The following is a 12,257-nucleotide window of genomic DNA, read 5'->3' as shown; positions in this document are numbered from 1 at the left end:
CTGAATAAATTGATAATTTAACCTATACTCTCCAATGATTACCTGACGGTTGGGCTCGGATGTCTGTTATATGCATAAGTAGATACCTCTTGTTCGTATGTTGTTTACTTGTTTCGCAGGCTTTAAGTCTTGCGGCAACCCCGATAAATTGGTTTCCTTCTAAGCGAAATAAATCTTCTAAATGGATCTTCCCTGAAAAAACCTCTCCCTTCAGAAAAGAAATGATTGAAATTCCTAAGACGAGTAGTTCTTCCCAGGTACTCACGAAAACACTCGATTGAAGGTCTATGTCGATGATGTACCATGGCGATTTGATAAAAAAGAGTTCTATAATGCGTTTGGAAATTGAAGGCATACGATCAGGGGGCAAATTCCTGAGTAATGATAAGGTTAAAAAAAAAACATTCTAGAAAATATAACTGGCGTATATGATGATGGTAATCTAGAAGAAGGATATCTGACAAAAAAAAGTAATTTTTCGTCATTTTCGTCACGCAGATAAACTACACGTAAGAATCATTCTTACTATTCGCATAATCGTCCTAATTCTACATGCTTTTTTGAATTATCGATGCATACTAGTTATGCCATTTTATGAGCATACATTTAGTAAATACTCTGCCGGCCATTAACTACGAGGACATGGAAATTGGCCGTAATTCAGTGAAGTTGGCGCAAAGAAACACATGCCTTGCTCAATAGTTACGTAAACAGCTCATTGAAGCACCCTATCATCGCTTTCCAAAAAATTAAAAATGGCCGAAGGTCACCCACCTCAGATCTCTTGCGAAATCCAAGGCACACGCTTCAATGATCTAGAACCGGCAAAACAAAGGGCAAGCATGGCGCCATAAAATCTGACCACAGGTTTTTTTCGGCGCTTTTTTTATGCAGCAAATACGCATGGACTAAAGTTGGTGTGTACATATATATATATATATATATACATGCAGTGTATAGTGTCGTACTTCGACGAAAAGCCTATGTTTTTCTACAACCCTAATCCATATCGAGTAAATCTAAAGATGAGCACTGAGCCGCGTAGATGGTATTATAATTAGGTCCCCTCTTATACATATATGCAGAATAATCTGTCCACGAAAAATCTTCCAGAGCTCCAAACCGATCCACTAAAGATTGCGTGTGTGACATTAACCTTTAAATGAAGAAATTTTAGATCTCACCTGACAGACTATTCGAGCTGCTTGATAAACGGTGTCAAAGAAGACCTTGTCCTATTGAGAGATCTATTAGCTGCCCAGATCAGTGGAGTTGCATATTGCCATAGTAAAGCTAAGCGGTTATCAGCCAACTTGTATTGAGTGAACGTTTTATACTGTCAATTTAAGTATCTCGGCTAACAAATTATACAACGATAACAAATATCGATACGTTAATTGCCATTTTCGGCCAAAAAAATTTAACGATTTTAGACAATGAATTGTGTTCTTCTATGCCAATTATCATAGATCTTGACCAATATCCTCAAATAAATGCTTGAGCCCCTTTTCCGGCCACAGTGCGTAAAGTACATCTTCGACGTTTTTAATTTTTAGGAGGACGCGGCTACCTACATATAATAAAAAACAAAAAAAAAAAACTGTTTTGGTTTTTCGTTGTTAACTATTCCTAAATATACAATACGTTTCGTCGATTTTTTTCATTGGACATAGGAGTAAACGAATGCCGATATCCAATGTACATATGCAAGTTAGAGCTAAATTTCCATCGTCCGCTTAAGTCGTTTTAGAAACATTTGTTTCTTCCTGTAATAATTCCGTATTGTTTATCAATGTGGTAGTTTGTATCTTGCGAGCACGGCATTGAATCAAGTTTGACAGAATTCGCTTTTTTTTTGTACAGCTTCATATATACGGCCGGAGCAAAAGCTGAGCATAAATATTAATGTATGTGTCTGTGGCAAACAAATTGTGCCAGCATTGAGCTGAGCGGTCTTCGGAATCGAACGTTGCTTACCATTATATATCTAAGTTGATATTATATATACATATATGTTATATAGCTAAACTTATTTGCTGGACACAAATCACCATTAGATAGAATACACTGCATAACTAGATTTGCGGCAGGCCAAGGACGATTTACTTTGTCAAATAAATATACAGGACGAGGTAGGACTGCACGATACGGGAGGTCGTATAGAGCTCTCCGTTCCTTCTAGCAAGAAAATGTTAGTGTGGGATCTTGAGTTTGAAAAAATTAATTTACATAAGACAGCTAAATACTTTCATCGTACGGCATTGAACGTCTGTTGAATCAAAGGCTATCTTCTATGATAGGTTTGCGTTCAATGCCAAACTAAGAGTTCATTACATTGTATCACATAATTACTCTCGAGTCTATTCGCGACTAAGGTGAGGCCCTGTAAGCTGCTGGGTTTTGGCCATACATGAAACCGGTTACTGTCAATGGTAATTTCACAGATAAGTTGAAAGAACGTCAAGCTAAACGAGGGTACCGTAGTTTCCCATGCCTTATGGCACGCGTCGTGTCGCACCTTGTTGCTTCTGGAAAAGTTTTTAACGACTTTCATTGACATACAATATAGTCGACTGGTGATCTATAATAAATTCTGATTTATAATAATCATTATCCGAATTTATACATGCGTAATTACTTATGCTAGAGTTATATATAGTTACGTTACCTTTGCATTGGAGAATGGTGGGCCTATTTATTACTGTTTTTCCTTGCTCTTCAAACAAAATTCAAGCGAATACGCCAGCATTTAAGTCGTTCAAAAACCATTTTTGAGCTGTGCAGCGCGTTTTAGTAAAAACGCGGTTTTTAGTAAATTTAACAGAATAGTGATTATAAACCACCGGCTTCCCTAGGCCGTAACCCTTCTAAGAAACAAAAGCATTTTACCTTTACTCTCACTGATGATAAGTGATTAATTTGTACAAAATTATTAGCGGACGATATAGGACCATTTTCGACCTATACAAACCACCTTTTAAGGCTATATGGAGATCTTTCATTGATAGTTTCCCGAACATGAACTCACTTAGGCGACACACTAGAATATATTAATATAGCTTCTTCTTACCTATGGCATATTTTAACCCACATAGCCTTTATACCCTCTATCTATCGTTATGAAAATAGTCGACAAATAACTTCAGCTTTTACTTACGTATGACTTGTACCTAAATTGCAAAAGAACTTCTATAAAATGCACAACTTTTCCTCTGACTGCGAATCGTTCCTGTTCTACGCTGATAACGGTGGGTTATTGATTTACAGACTTGAACAAAGTTTAATTACCACTTTCAAATGTTCTTGTGCCGTTGATTTTTTGACGTAGACTTTATGTTTAAGGTATTCCCATAGGAAAGCGTCCGTCGGCATCAAATCTAGAAAACCGGCAGGGCATTCTATAGGATCCCCTTTTTTCAACCCTTTTTTTTGGAAGATTTTCGTTACAATATACATTTTGCTGGAAACAGAATCCGTTACCCCTATCAAAGTCTTCCAGGACGCATTGTGCAAGTATTCTCTCCATTATAAGGCCAGCAGAAAAGCAGCCCAGCTTATCCTTTATCGCACCACAGTAGAACTCCTTGTAAGTTTACATGGTGTTCTTGATAAACACGCGGATTTACCGTTCTCCATTGTTTAAGTGCATTTAATTCGATTAATTGTATGATCGTAAACGTCGTTTTATCATCGCTTCTAACGATCCGCAAGCTATACATCATGTTTATATTTATCTAGATGCTATTTGCAAAATTGTTTTCTTTGGCCCGGATCATCTTTATCGATACGATGTTGCAGTGTTGAAATACAACCTCTTAAATTGTAACATCTTAAGCTGTGTGGCACCTGCTGACGCCTAGCTCACGATTTGATTGGCCTGATATTTGGGCCGTTTCGCTACGAATTGCCAGTTCCCTTTCGATTTTTGATCTTCCGGAACATTGTCTATGAGCACCCTAGACATCCCTTCACAAAATTGTCTCGTCTCCGATTAATTGTAAGCCAAAGGATCTTCTTGAAACTGCTTTGATACTTCTGTCTCTATACTTCTGCTACATCGTCGTACTTTCAACAGCAGTAAATTTTTGTTCGATTTAAAATTAATCTTGACCCACCTGTTATTTCTAGTTGCCGATACTTTAAAAAGGAGGAACAGTTAAAATGTTATGACATGTTGAGGGTGCACATATTTTTTGAGACACCCTGTGTGTAAAGATCGTTGAGTCAATTGGATTAATTTGCGCGGATCATCAAAACTCCGTGCAGGTTACATTAATTGGCCTGCTCTAGGACGATTAAAACCATGCTAGCTTTCAGCATATTGGCCAGACCCCTTGTATTGCTACCAAAGAGGAGCTTACAACAAATCATTAACTCTGTGGAAAATTATACTACTTAAGGACATCGATGGCGTTCAGTCCGCAAGCTAAAATTCTATACGAATAACTTCTTCACTTCACGCGGAGTTACTTATTTCACAAAAGTAGATAGGAAATGCTTGTCCTTTAAGAAAAATTTCTGGCCTTGGCGAGGTAGAGCGATGCTTCATAATAGCTTAGGGCTAAAGCTTCGTTTCATAAAATCGTATTGGACAGCTAGAAATACGTATTCTCCAAAGACTCAACTATTACAGTAATCCATGGTATAACAGATCAATATGGGTTTATCGTAACTTATGGTTTTGCTCATTCTGAAGGCGATGCATTCGTCAGCTATATTGCTCCAACTAGACAGCGCGCTACGTAACGTGTGCCTACTAAACTTTTGTAGCCCGAAACAAGTTCATTTTTTTATTTCTTCTATTTAGTTAGTCATTGACAGCAGCGCTGACACACGCTTGAATACTCTGAAACAACGAAATTAATGTCTTTAATAACAGTGAAAGGTGTAATTTATCGATACAGCCATAACTCTTTACACCGTTTATGAAAGTAGCATTCGTTTGTTAGCAAATAAAGCCTAATAACGGCATTTTATAGGTGTTACTGAGGAAAAATCCATAGTGTGGGTCGGCATGGCCCACAACAGCTAAACTCCTTAGGAGGAAGTAGGTCCTTAATGCTATGCCCAGATGGGCGATTCTGAGGACCGGTGTACACAGTAATGATAGTTGAAGGAACTAGAAAAGAAACCTTTTTTACCCTGTTCGGACCAAGCCGGTAAATCGAACAATATTTTTTTTAAAAGATCTGTGTCTTCAAGACCCTTGCCAGCAAGCAGGGTCATCAAACTCGAATTCAGCATACAGTAACAGGGATACACAATGCCTTTCATTTTCTACCTGAAATAATGCGCCTACTAGACATGCGTTGAATCGTTCCTATGATTAACGCCGTTTTCGAAAGTTATCACAGATGAGTAAGTCCCAAGTTTTTGATAGTAGTTGAGTTCAACCAGGTCGCTGGGTCCTAGAATCATGTTAGACAGGATCTGGGAAAATGGTGAACTTCTAAATCGTGGTTGTCAAGGCTGGTTCTGTATACATATCTTCATTAGTATCCCATACTCGTTAGGGCGCGTGCGAGACGAGGAACATTCTATCGTCATCATATCATCAGCTTATTAATTATTGAATAGTTCTGACGTTTCCGCTGTATGAGTTGGTACACAAATGGTGTTATTGAGTTACTTTTTAAGTATCGCCCTGAACCGGTGGGCTTTTCGGTCGTGGTCTATATGTGAGAGTTATTTTCATCCTGTTCAAACGAAATATTAGGCGATAATTCCTAACGTAGAGTCAACACAGATTTTTAGGGTTCCATCATTTGTTTTTCAATCGGCCTCTAGATATGCCAATTCGTAATTAGGTTCAATAATGCCTTATTCAGTCCAGAGATTTCTAGCAATAAAATCTTAAACGTTCTATTTAAACGTTCTATTCTAGGTGGCATATAAAGCTAATTTTCCTAGACCGTTCATATTAGCCTTCTTACATGACCAAATTATCTTGTGTATTTTTTTTTGTTTAAGTGCTTTTAAATATTTTCAAAAATTTATGTAATAAACATCATTTTAAGCCGATACCTTTCAACAAACGTTTGCGACTACCGAGCAATATGGTTTAGCCTGTACTCTATTGGGTGTGATCATTCATAAGGTAAAATATTTTTACTTGGCAGTTATATTTAGAAAGCGTCTGAGGGCGTGAGGACTTTAGTACCGGTATCAATTTCTACGGTAACTGGTACTTCCTCTAAGACGAGCTCCATAACGTCCTTTATCGTCTCGTTTTTTTCTTATTTTTGCTAGAGCAGACAGAGATTTTAGATGTTTCGTTAAATCGTTGTCGCCGTCTTCTTAACGACAACAAAATAGCCTTTTCAACACCAATTTGAATAGGTTAGAGTTGTGAACGGACATTGTCAAGTAACGACTTTATGATTCTGATATCTGATCGACCAGGTCGAAGGTACTACCTATCTGTATCGCAATTCGACAGTTACTTGACCTTTTTTAGCTAGCATCTATTTTAAATAGATTGCTATGTTAAAATGTTTTCTAGGCCAGATAGTGATCTTCTTTCTTTCGCAGGAATGTTGTTGCCAATATCTTATCCTGAAAGTACCCGTATTCAAGTGAAGCTTCTTCGTCTTTTTCTTTTTACACTATTAATATCATGCTATATTTTATAACAAAGAAACGCTGTTTCGTTATCTAGTAATTTTTCCGTGTAATATGGCGGGACTCGAAGCAGCCAAGGATCATTGACCGTACAAAAGATACATGTGTTTTTGTTAGGATCCGTATTTCGTATAAATCCTAGGTATTTCTGTTGATGCAGAACGAGGCGTTGTCCGCATAAATAGCATAATATATAATAAAAAAAAAAACGAATAGCACAAAATCCGATAGGACATTGTAGCAACAGTAACCATGGGAGTGAGCCGATCTATCGAGAATGGATCACTGCTTCAGAGACATCTTGTGTGCCTATACTACTTAGCCGCTAAATAATGTATCACAATGTTTTTAATTGCATCAGTCATTGCTGACGTTGTGTATCTGAATAAACATTGAAATTTACATAATAAACTTTATAATCCGATCGTCATTTGCAGTATCGACTGCCGCTGTTTTTTTTAGGGTTAAAATTCGTTGTGAGTGGAGTTTAGGCAGCGGTCAGTTGTTGCTATAGGCTGGCAAAAATAAGCTATGCCGACTTCTTAGGTTTTTTTTTTCTTTTTTTAATATTATCATTTTATAGCGTGCGCTATAATTGGCTCGGACACCTTTCATTTTTATAAACCTCTGTCATCCTAAAACTTAAACGTAACTGAAAACAGAATCAACATATTATGTGTTGTAGTTGATTGAAAAACCGATTAGGTTTTATTCTCGTGACTCGTTAGCTCGGCTCTTCAAGGAAGACATCGCACCAAAGTAGGAAGACTTGTTGCATTTCAGTCCTATTATTAAATGTTCCGACTAGGATAGATAGTATTGTATCGTTAATCTTCCTACATTACTCCATTTTTTACAAATTCAGCTCAGCCTCTAGTGGACCGGACCCACCTGTGCAAAAATTTTGCCGCACAGCCCTCTTCGATGGCTGTGTTCCCTCGTATTGAAGATCATTTACTTCTGTTACAATTGAGTCTGTTCGCATGGTAGTAATAGCTTGTGTCTATTGAAGCAGCACCCTTAACTTTGGTTCGGTAAACTTCGATAATTTGAAAAGTTACATTTGTTATTGTACAAATCCCGTCGTAGATAATAAACTACTACAACGCCAAACAAATCTAAGCCCTATTATTTCCAGTGTCAAAAGCGGGATTGTGTTTGTTTAATAGAATAAAAACTGTTAAACGCCAGCGTGTTATTTTACTTGCTGTTTATTTTCAACAGAACAGCAGACGAACAAGAGCCTCTTAAGCTGATACGTAATCTCAATAGATGTAAAGCGGTACCTGGAGCAAAGATTGGGGCAGATTAGCTTTCCATGTTGCTATTTAGGGCCGGCTTAACTCATCGATATCAGTTGGTTAAATATAGAGTGCATATATTTTGATCGCTGGTCGTAGATCATCAGCGCGTGCTTTTTTCAACGTCTCCTCTTTTGTACTTTTGGTAGTTATCACACTGATTCTCCTAGTGAAACGTTCAATGTAAAATAACTCACAGTAGGTAGACTTCATAGTACCTCGTCCTCAGCTGAACCGCTCAATTCTATAGCTTAGAAGAGTGCTGCTCAATCTATTTCTTTGCTAACTCCGTCGTAGCCTTGACACACATACATATCGAAACATGTCTACATAAATGACACCTAGAAAACCATTCGCCTAAAACTAAATGCATTGTACGATACAATAAAAACAGTTATAATGTAGAAGATGTTAGTAACTATCTATCCTTTTCAAGCCTTCACACAGAAAGTGTGCGCAAGAGTATTTCAGGATATTGTTTGTGTGTGGAGTACCGTTGTTCTCCTTCATTAGGATCGAATCTCCATAGGCTATTATCTCACACAACTAGGTTCAAATAAGGCCCCTGACCAGAGTATAAATGCTCATGGTGAGCGGAAATACTAATCACAATGAAAAGCAAACCAAGTATCTGGCAAATTTTGAAATGCTCCTAACTGACAAAAAAAAAGGTCGTTACTTTTACTTTATAAACAAATAAAATCGCAGACACTGTTAATAATACCGTCGTTGCAGATAAGTCTTATGTGCCTTGACTGAATTCAGTGCGTCACTGTTTTGTGCACAGTGGTCCTCGGTCACTAGTTCATAAATGCGGAAAATTGTCGTCTTTCCTTTTGCAGAAAACAGGGCTTGAGACATGCTGTTTTAAATGAAGAAGAACGACGGCGTAAGCAGACATTGGTATATGAAGCTGAAAACATGTCTGTGATCAGCGACCTTTATTGATTAGGTATTATTTAGTGCTTGCTAATTCTATGGTTGACATATAGCGTTTCTCGTTTAAATAATTGATAAGGGGTAGTAAAGGATTGGGGGGGCTCTAGGAAGAGTTTTCTTACAAATGTTTTATTAATAATGCGTTTGTAGCTAATGCTAACTTTTGTCAGTGTATAACGGTTGAACTCTGCGGTAGAAAAAAGCGCCAAGCAACCATTCAATCGGATTGATTGATTGATTGATTACGTGCGACTTTAAATTTCGACATTTAAACAAAGCTCGATAATGTATATACCTCAGCACGTATAGATGTTCTCTCTGTATATGCTGCTTACTTTATATAGGCTTTGTCGGATAGTTACATGTCTGAATAAACAAACGTTACAATAAGACGTTATGTAAGATACGTGCCGATAGGAGTACACACTTTATTTAATAACGAGACACTTTATACGAGTTAGCGCCCTTCCAAAGAAAACTACGAAAAAATTTACCGGACAAAAACACTGTTAGGACAAAGTGTATTAGGTACTACTTTTTATGTTCCGCTTATTGCGAAATTTAGGTCATAAATTTGAGTTGTTTTGAGAAAATATTTTTGTATAAAATAATATAAATAAAAAGAGGTTTTAGTTGGCATTTTCCTCATATGATCTATATGAGCTTCAGCAAACCCGGTTAAGCTTTCGTACCCGCGCGGGTAAACCTACTTAAATAATTGTGGTGCTACGATACATTTTAATAAAAGGCTAAATTAATATATATTTTCCATTAGAGCTCTAGGTGTCTTGCCTAATAGTCTACACAATTTTTTGCGTTCATCAATCCAATCATCTGTTCCCGCTAAGGCATGTAACGAAATGCAGACACTGAACAGCCCGAAACATATGATCCCGCTATGCCAAAGTAGACAAGTGCCGAGCACGAGCATTTTCACAGATGGCAAAGATGACCTGAAGTTGCACTACTTTTACCGACGTGTTTCTGACCTGGTCGAAATCAACTCTGAATTCTGTACATCCGAAGAACAATTTGCTATATAAATTTACTTGAATGAATTTTTACTGAAGGCGGTCACGCACACGGAACCGAACCAGGTTGTTGGTATCGGTGACCTCCCAAAATCGGTAATGCTTAAATCAAGTTGAAGTCTTTTGTGAATGTATAAATGCGCTGCTGTTTTGTAAACAGATATGTGCTAGAGAGGCTCATGGGAATATTTGTGCAGAATCGGACCATTAAACATTAGACATGGTTTCCTGTGTATTTGATTGATCTGGGCGGTTCGTCGGCAGTCCAGGACTATGCAGCTACCTTCAAATAAGGTATACGCTGGTCGTATTTTACTGGACCCTATGTGAACATGCTAAGAGTGATAGCCAAATTTGAAAGTCAAAAGCTCTTTGTTTCGCTAGAAAAAGTATCTTCTAGAGGAAATAAGCTGGGGTTTGAAACGCCTTGACAGCTTAAACGAAAATCTAACTCAGGGATCCCTGGGCAGTTTTCTTTAAAGTATTTCGGGTTAACTTATTGGTGCAGATTCGAAACGACAATCCTCGTTCGATACTTCGAACAGCAGCCCAAAGTTCACAATCGGCTGTATTAGTAAATCGGAGTATCAGCCAAAAAAGTATTCATATACTGGGCATTTAGCCATATATACGTCGATAACCTTACTCGGAAATGTAGGAATGCATGCAACTGCTATAGCCGCCTTCACGGGAACCCCCGTACAATTGTTAACCCGCTCTCTGCTACTCTTCTACTATCAAGCCTTTTTAGCGACTGTACATCGGCTGTTATATGCTTAAATTCTCCAAACTATTTGCAAAGCATTATTATGTATTAAAATCGCGCCACTAGAAAGAATGGAACAACGAGCAGCCTCTGGCTTCTCTTGAGACCCACATGAATCCGTCTTACTTACTCGGATTTACATTTTGTCTTGATTGAATCTACCAGTGATAAGCAGCAAACTTGTGACGATTTCCCCGCAACAATTATGGCGGAAGGCCTAACGAACAAATTCCGCGTCACATTTAAATAAATAGCGCAATGCAGGCGCTCCTTGCAAGGCTTCCTATGTGCTGTATTGAAAGTATAACAGATTAAATCACAGGGTTAAATCGAAGGGTTTTCTGAACCCCAGCAGAAGACAGTAACATAGTTTCGCCAACAGCCATTATGGAAACTCATCTGCAAAATTAAGTTTCGCATTTCGAAGTTGTGGTTACAGATCTACGGGCTGATCAGAAAGTAGTGATTCAAAAGAAGCGCACCGGCTGTGTCCATCCGGTGCTTAATCTGTAGAAACCAGTTATACTGATTTTGTGGGCTAATATGAAAGTCCATTGAACCTGGAAACAGGCCACATTGGCTGTCGGCTGCATGATTTACCCAGAGAAGAGGGCTTTAGGGACTTCCCGTGAATAAAACTCACGTCAATAAAAAATGCACAGAACATGAGTATGATTGGCTCAGTAGCATAGCACGCTCTTCCGAATAGAGCACATCTTAGCCACCGACCAGCACCGAAAAAGATCGGCTGCCGGATTATACAAGTTGCAAAGTTTGTTGAGGCCATAAACCACCGGCCTAAACGCAGATAAGCGTATCTGCATTCCACACTTTTTAACTTGCGGTAATATTCTTGAATCAAGATGTGGTCACGTGGATGAACAAGTCGTTCAAATCACGACGCGATCGAATGCCGACCATTATGGATGATACAATGCTTTTAAGACAAAATCGTACTTTTATTTTCTAAAGGATAATTCCTTGGTGCCTGTTATGTTTTCTTGAACCAGCCGTAGTCGTGACTTTGTAGACTGTTTATCAGTTGTCATAACGACGACGAGCATTCCGATGGGACTAACTGCCGGTGGGTTACAGGTTTTTGCCCTTTTAAGTACCCGGGGCATATGTGCCATTGCTAACCACTCGTTAATTTTAAGAAAAAAGAGGAGTGTTTGCATTTGATTGCCCCGCCATGTTGACAGAGAGTGATCACGTCACGCACCGGCCAAGATACCATCCTTGCATGGGGTTTTCCTATCAACCGGCGAAAGACAATCGCCTAACTTACGATAGGCCATGTTTTTTTAAATTACGCGCTCAACTAGGTCGCTTAAGCGCGCAGCTCAGTTGATTTGTACGCTCTCTCAAAATGGATCTTATTAGCGTGTTATGTGTAAGGAAATGGTACGTCTTACACTCACGCACAGGCGAAAAGCCTTCTAAGATATTCTTTTCTCTTGCTTATTTCAAATTGTTATGCACTGCTTACTATTAAAACTCAAGAATTGGAACTACATTTGAAGAATGATTTTGCCCACACTGACGTGGCAAATATGTATAACACAACCGTGCATTTAATTCAAAATGATAAGCCGAAAT

The 12,257-nt window shown here is 38.4% G+C and overlaps 1 long non-coding RNA gene across 4 annotated transcripts in view; it reads right to left on the bottom strand.

The window, feature by feature from the left end:
- LOC111251542 (uncharacterized) overlaps positions 1-12,257 on the bottom strand; it is a 41,221-nt gene that overhangs the window by 9,134 nt on the left and 19,830 nt on the right. The window lies entirely within an intron of this gene.

This window comes from Varroa destructor, unplaced genomic scaffold (genome assembly GCF_002443255.2).
Source record: "Varroa destructor unplaced genomic scaffold, Vdes_3.0 BEIS01000001.1, whole genome shotgun sequence".
Taxonomy (NCBI): Eukaryota; Metazoa; Arthropoda; class Arachnida; order Mesostigmata; family Varroidae; genus Varroa; species Varroa destructor.
The sequence above is the reverse complement of the archived record's forward strand: the minus strand, read 5'-3'. Positions and strand labels throughout refer to the sequence as shown.